Genomic DNA, 8,024 nt, shown 5'->3' on the forward strand with positions numbered 1-8,024 from the left:
AGCTAGTTAAAAACTTATATATCAATACAAGTCATTAAATAAAAAAACATAATATAACAAAAAAAAAATAAAACCAAACAAACAAATAACAAAGAGATTCAAATTTAGTTTCACATTCTAACATAATATAACAAATCAACCAAACGTCACATAATAGTCATAGAAAACAAAAAAAGTTAGGAGAATCTATCATATAAATAAGTAGCATAATTTTCAAAAAAAGTTAAGAGAATCTATCATATAAAGATGTAGCAAAATCTTCAAATTTCCACTGCTTTTGCTAAAAATTGTTGCATCCTTTGCATCATTTGTTCTTGAATTTGTGCTTGCATTTGTGCTTACATTTTTCTTTGCATTTCCATCATTTTTTCTTCAAACTCTTCTTTCACTTCTTCTCGTGTCTTCCTTTGAACTTCTATCAACCTCTCTTCAAATGTTTCTTTCACATGTGAGAGTTCCTCTTTCACATTTGAGAGTTCTTCAGTTGCAGTTGTAAACTTTTGTTCTGCAGCTATTAGCATCTCTTGGGCGTTTTCAATTTGTGTTGAAAGAATAACTCCTGATCGCCTTCTACTAGTAGAACCAAAGATTGAGGTAGGAGTAGGACCAAATCCATACCCTCGAACACGACCATGCCTCTTTGGACCCATGACTTGAGTATATATCTCATCTACATATGTAAATGCTATAGATGTAGATGCTCTAGATGATGCAGAAGTAGAGAAGATGTCCCCCAGGTTGGGATAGTAATTGCTAAAATTGATCCTGGAATTATAAAAAAAAAATTAAAAATTGTTAGACTTTTAAAATAAGTTAGTATGTGGCTATGATTGAAATACAGTATATAAAATTTATTTACTTCATTACCATAATCTCCTTAGAATGATCATCAACAGGCGTCCCATCTTTTCTTATGTGTGTCAAGGCAAACATCTCAATTCTATTGGGCTCACTTCGATCCTCCTTCTTTTGTGCTTATTCTTACAAGTAAAACAATTGAGTTATTTATGATGAATTATTTATGTACAAACAAATCATATTAATAATAAATTTTCAACCTGTTCATATCGAATTTGAGCATAAATTTTTTATCCCGATGTATGCTTATCATTTGCTTTGCCCTATTTGCCTTGTTTTTTGTCTGAGATATCCTACATCAATTAAAAATAGCAAGTCACCTATATAGATAATAGAAACATAATAAAAGTTATATACATGAAGTATTAGGTTAGATATAACTAATAATATCATTTTATGTGAATATAAGTATCATAAGATACATTATCAAGAAAAGATCATTATGTTTACCTTGGCCTCAGGTGTACCCCCAAAAGTGGATAAGCCACATCCAATCATCATCTAATAAGTGTGGAGGTTGATGCACAATTCTCCTCATTTGTATTATAAGGGTTATAATACTTGGCCTTCATTTTATTTCTATAGCTTCTAAACAAATTTCCACAACATTGAAGAATGTAGCTCTTACATGTTTCTTCTAGTTCATATTTTTCCTGTATTGCATTAAAATCTCATGTATAAATAAGAGGTATCATTTTTTAACAATAACATTACAATTTAGATTGAATAGTAACTAGCATATACCAATACTAAGACCCAAATCTTTTCCTTCACATCTTCACTAACATGATTCCAATCTTGAACTTGGATGGGTACATTGTGTTGAGATCGCACCAATGTTCCCATATAGCTTGACAATCTTTCCCCTTTTCCATCATAAACAACTTGCCCTCTGGTATTGAATTGTGTAGTTTTTTTTTCCCCGGGTTTCATACTAAGTAAATCTAAGTTACGCATTAGGCCACGTGTCCTTTTTTTGCTAGAGGATGAACCTATTAAGAGTAATAATTAAAAGAAACATAATGCATTTAAATAATATATGATAAGATATTAGTTTTATATTTAAATAATATAAGATGGTAATGAGATAAAAATGAATGTTTTTATGGTTATAGGAATAAAGAAAAATAAAATAAAAAGATTTCAATTACTTAATCAATAGTAATCCTAATTTAATTCCAATTAATATAAATCTTTCTTGAATATACCATAAAAGATTTAAGTGGTAAATAAATACATGGGTAGAAATCATGAGGTGTCTATCTATTAATTTTATATTTAAATATATAGAATATAATTTTATATTAAATTAATTTTGCATTTAAATAATATATGATAAAGATATTAGTTTTTTATTTAAATAATATAAGATGGTAATGAGATAAAAATGAATGTTTTTATGGTTATAGGAATAAAGAAAAATAAAATAAAAAAGATTTCAATTACTTAATCAATAGTTAATCTAATTTAATTTCAATTAATATTAATCTTATTTATATCTTTCTTTCTTGAATATACCATAAAAGATTTAAGTAGTAAATAAAATAATGGGTAGAAGTCTTATCATGAGTGTATCTATATATTAATTTTTATTTAAATATTATAGAATATATTTTATATTTAATTAATTTTGCATTTAAATAATATATGATAAAGATATTAGTTTTATATTTAATAATATAAGATGGTAATAAGATAAAATGAATGTTTTATGTTATAGGAATAAAGAAAATAAATAAAAATATTTCAATTACTAATCAATAGTAATCCTAATTTAATTCCAATTATATTATATTATTTATATTTTCCTTTCTTGAATATACCATAAAAGATTTAAGTAGTAATATGGGATAGATATTAATTTTATATTTAAGAAATATAGGATATACTGTAGAGAATAGAGATACACAAACATATTTTATATTTAAGTAGTAATCTTCATAAGCTTTACACAACAAAAACTTAATTGTTTACATCATCTGGAAGCCCCACTCCGCCTCTCTTTCAGCCCTCAGCCCACACAAACCTTTCTTATAATTATTGTTCATAGTCATAGCTACCAAGAATTGCAAGTTAGGAAGAAAAAAAAAATCATAATACAGCAAAAGAACTTCCACTACATGCGGCAGCAGGGGTACCAAATTAGGGAAATTAAGAAGTAAACCATGCCCAATCAATTGCTGGAAATATTATTTGGATATCAAATTAGGGAAGCTATTAAGTGTGGTTTTTTTAGTGTTAAATCAGAGAGAAATTTAATTATATTATGAATTTCAAATTTAATTATTCTAAGAACAATGAATTACTCTAATAGAATTTAATGTATAAAAACATTTCAAACACTCACAACATATATCATTTGCAATTTTTCCAAAAGCACCAAAACCCTATAACAATGAAAATAAACCCAATAACAATGGAAGTAACCCAATAACAATGGATCTCAAACCTAATCACAAACATTTCCAAAATACGAACTAACAAAACCAAAAAAAAAAAAATTCCCAAACTCACCAAACCTAGAGAGATGATTTTCAGGGGAGTTTCTTGGAGGTGCTTCGGCTTTACTGACCATAGCTTCCATGGGGCTTCTTCGGCATGACTTCCATAAGCTTTTTCCGGCAATAGCTTCCTCCAAGCAATGGGGGTTGTGGGTAGGTTTTTTGGGTTTTATGGCCGTGGGTTTTGAAGAAGAAGAGAAAATGGGTTGGCAGGAGAGAGAAAGAAAGGCTTTATATTCATTAGGAAAGTGATGTGGCCGTGGGTTATACCCACATGGTTAAAAGAAAGACATTTTTCAATTAGAAAAAATGTCTCATGGCTTTTTTTATTGTTATTGTTATACCCAAAAAAAATTAATTTATTTTATTGTTATACCCTAAATTTTTTTTGTTGTTATTGTTATTGTTCTTTGTTCAAAACTATTAATTTTAAAAGTTTTTCAAGTTTTAAAATTATCAAGTTTTTTTAAAATTTACAATTATTTTAAAATTTTAAATTTACAATTATTTTTAAAATTTAAAATTTAAAATTATTTTAAAATTTAAAATTAATTTTGAAAGTTCAATATTTTACTCAAAGTGTTATTTTAAAATTTTTATTAAGTTTTATCAAGTTTTTTAAGTTTTAAAATTATCAAGTTTAAAATTTAAAATTTTATATAAATACAAAGAATAATTAAAAATAAAATATAACATATAAAAGTTATTTTTTAAAACATATTTAAAAACATAAGAAATATATATTAAGAATATTTTAGGTTTCTAAATCAACTTTTATTTTAAAATACATCGGCAAACAAATTTTTAAAAATGTTTTAAAAAACTGTTTTTTGTATAACTGTTTATGAAATGTTAAATACTTCACAAATAAACCAATTCGAGTCCTCTCAGGGCCATTGGAGGTTTACCCGGTCGCTAACTTCAGGGCCCCGTGGGATTAGTCGAGAGGCGCTTAAACTGGTCCAAACATCCACGGTTATAAAAATAAATAAATAAATAAATAAAAATAAAAAATAAAAAATACTTCACAAATAAAACTATAATATGTTGGTATTTTTGTGGGCCTTAGGTGTTAGGAAATGTTACATGTGCATCCTACTCCTACTTTGTCTTCATTATTTTCAGCCACGTGTCCCTTTATATCTTATACCAATCTATTATTATTTTATCATATGGTATCATTTTTTCATATTTGATGATATTAATTTCTACCTTATTCCATATGCTTGTAGCTTAATTTCATCATACATTTGCACAACAGAATTTCAGACTTCCATTTGGTACTAAATATAATAAACATAAACAGAGAATGGTGCATTTAAGAATATTTTTCCATGAATTTTAACTTTATATATTTGTTAATTTTACAAATTTAAGAATTATAAAAGTTTAGAACTTTTATTTTTAATCATAAATAGAGAATGTTATTTTTCTAATTATAAATTGTTTCTGTATTGCAAAAATCATAAAGATTAAATAATATTTTATGATTGAAAATTAAATAAAACTATAAACAATTTTACTAGTAATTGTTTATAGTAAAATTTAGTTATCATGACTATTGATACTTTAAATATAATAAGAATTATTTATCATATATAAATCAAAATTGTTTTTTAATTTGCTCACTCACTGCATTTAAACTTTGTATCAAATAATATCAAATTGAACCATCATATTTTTAAACTAATATATTAAACTTTATTTTGCTTCTTATTAAAACATTAATCATAACAAGGAAATTAAATAATTTTAACTAAAGAAAAATAGGTAACACACTAATTTGTTTCTTAACTTAAAAAAAAATAGTAATGTAATTTTAAACTTTTTATAATTAATAAGAACTATTATTATTACTACTATTAATGATAATTTCTATTTATGATATATATATAAAAGATTTTCTAAAAAATTATAATATGTGACCCAAAAATTGTTTAAAATAAATAATAGACTTTGGTCACGATTGTGTGAACCCCATGACCATAGGTTCAAAATATTAAAAAAAAAAAAAAAAACCTCTATGCATTGGTCACGGTCAAACGAAATTCGTGACGATAGGTTCTCATATAGTCACGATCAATTAATGGCGTGACTAAAAGTCACAAAATATCTATTTAGTGACGGTTTCACAAAAACCTGTGACTAAAACATCTTTTCATTACATTTTTTGTCACGGATGATAAAATAACCGCGACTAAAGGTATTGGTGCCAAAATTTCCCTCTAGAAATTTACAAATAGTCACGATTTTAAATAAATCCGTGACTAAAATACCTCATATCAATCCTTTTGGTGACGGTTAATAAAATTACCGTGACTAAACATGTTTTTTTTTTTTTCCAAATTTGATTCACACATATAGTCACAGTCTTACCTTGGCCGTGACAAAATAATATCTTTGGTCACAATATTTGTGGCCGTGACTAAAGATTCGTCATTAAAAATCTATTTTTTTGTAGTGCCTTTTAACTCAATTGGCACATTAAGGAACCTAGCAAGGGTTACTAATCAGATTTGGCAAGTTTTGGTGTTTTTGGTAGCTATTTGATCATTGAAACAAGCCAAGAATGATGGAGAATTTTGTGAAATCCATGGCAATACAAGTTGAAGCTCAAATACATGAAGAATCCAAGCTATGGAGCACTTCATAGCCCTTTGCCCAGCTTGGAAATAGGTTGTCAAGCCAATCAGAGATGCAAAAAAGAAAACCAGAGAAAGAAATCCAACAACTAGCATGTTCGCATGGCTATGTGAAAATTTCGCATAGCATGCGAAATCAAGAGGAGGAGTAGTTGCAGGACTGAGAGCAAGAGTGAGTGAAAGACAATTTCGCACACTGTGCGAAATTTCACACACCATGCGAAACCACAAGAAGCAGCCAAAGAATTTCGCACACCATGCAAAATTTCACATGGTATGCGAAATCCTTTTGTGCACCGACTCCGTTAGATTTTTATCTCTAGATATTTTGTATAATTTCCTATTTTCTCCTTGTAATCAAGCTATATATTTTCATATATATTTTTTCTAGACATGAAGGAAAGATATGCAGAAAACAGTTGTAAATTCCCGTAGTAAGAAATATATAGAGCTTTTGCTCTACCATTTCCTTCTCATTTTGTTTTCACTTTTCTTTCTAGCCAAACAACCTTTGAGGATGATTTCTCAAGGGATGAGTGGCTAGGTTTTACATTTCTTGGAGTGATGAAAGCTAGGTGAAGGACCTGAATGCAAAGGAGGGAGTTGTCCTTGATTTAAATGAAAGTAGTTGTTAACCATTAATGGTTTTTATTTCAAGGTTTTGCTTTAAATCCCTTCGAATCACCTTGAATGGCCAATACTTGGTAAGATTTTTGGATTCTATGGATGCTTATTGCTAGATCCATGGATGCCTATTAGTTATCATTTACGAGCCATTGGAAAGTGGTTCAAGGTGAGGGTCTTTAGTGTTTGAAGCCATTAATGAGAAGCAATTACCATTTTTCATGAACCATTTGGATCAAATCTTAATTGCTAAATACAAAACCGGTTCGGGAGATAACCATCCTTTATGTTATTGTCCCCTATACAAGGAGAAGATCTGGAATCTCCTCATTTGCCTAAGGAACCCAATCCTAGTGACTTAAAGCTCCAAGAGACCTTTTCTTTGTAGTTAACTTCACTTATTATTCTTGCTTAACTTAAAAATCAATATTTGCAACCACAATTCCATTTTCTTTAAAAGCTAACTTTCATAAGGGAAAACACCATGTTATTTCCTTCACTAAAGTCAACTGTACGATGAAAACTCATCCCCGTGGACAATCCTAGAGCCACTATACTATGTTAGCTATGCTACCCTAGTATAAGGTGATTTAGGTTTTATAAATTTTGTTGATAGCACCCATTTGAACCAGAATTAAATGGCATGACTGCATGAGGGGCGAATCAAATGGCACCGTTGCCGGGGATGGTGCCAAAGTACATTGACATGATCTTTGGTGAACACTTATGATCTTCATCACAAGTTTGGTGACTTTTCTTTTACTAATTATTTTTCTTTGTCTAGATTTTAGTTTATCTTTTATTTAGTTTTTATCTAACCTTAACCTCTTCCTAGTATTGTATTTCTTTTGTTTTCTTTGTTTTTGTTTCAGTGATCTCTAGTTGTGCATGCCCTCTTGGATCAAAGATATTGAGGGAAGACTTGTGAAAATTGAAACTCCTCGAGAAACTGAGTTGGAAGTATGCTTGAACATTATGGATGTTCCACCTGAAGACCAGGATAGCCAACATGGTCAAGAGGATAATTTCAATGCATACCGATCCATGAGAGACCACATGCATCCACCTCGAATGAGTGCACTTTCATGCATAGTGCCTCCCAGTGAGCAGCTAGTAATCCGACCTCACATTGTGCCACTCCTACCTACTTTCCATGGGATGGAAAGTGAGAATCCCTACTCGCATATTAAGGAATTCGAGGAGGTTTGTACTACATTCCAAGAAGGAGGAGCTTCAATTGACTTGATGAGGCTCAAACTATTTCCTTTCACCTTGAAAGATAAGGCCAAGATTTGGCTTAATTATCTAAGACCAAGGAGTATCTGAACTTGGATTGATTTGCAAGCTGAGTTTCTCAAGAAGTTCTTCCCTACTCATAGGACCAATGGTTTGAAAAGGC

Source organism: Vitis riparia, chromosome 9 (genome assembly GCF_004353265.1).
Source record: "Vitis riparia cultivar Riparia Gloire de Montpellier isolate 1030 chromosome 9, EGFV_Vit.rip_1.0, whole genome shotgun sequence".
Classification (NCBI taxonomy): Eukaryota; Viridiplantae; Streptophyta; class Magnoliopsida; order Vitales; family Vitaceae; genus Vitis; species Vitis riparia.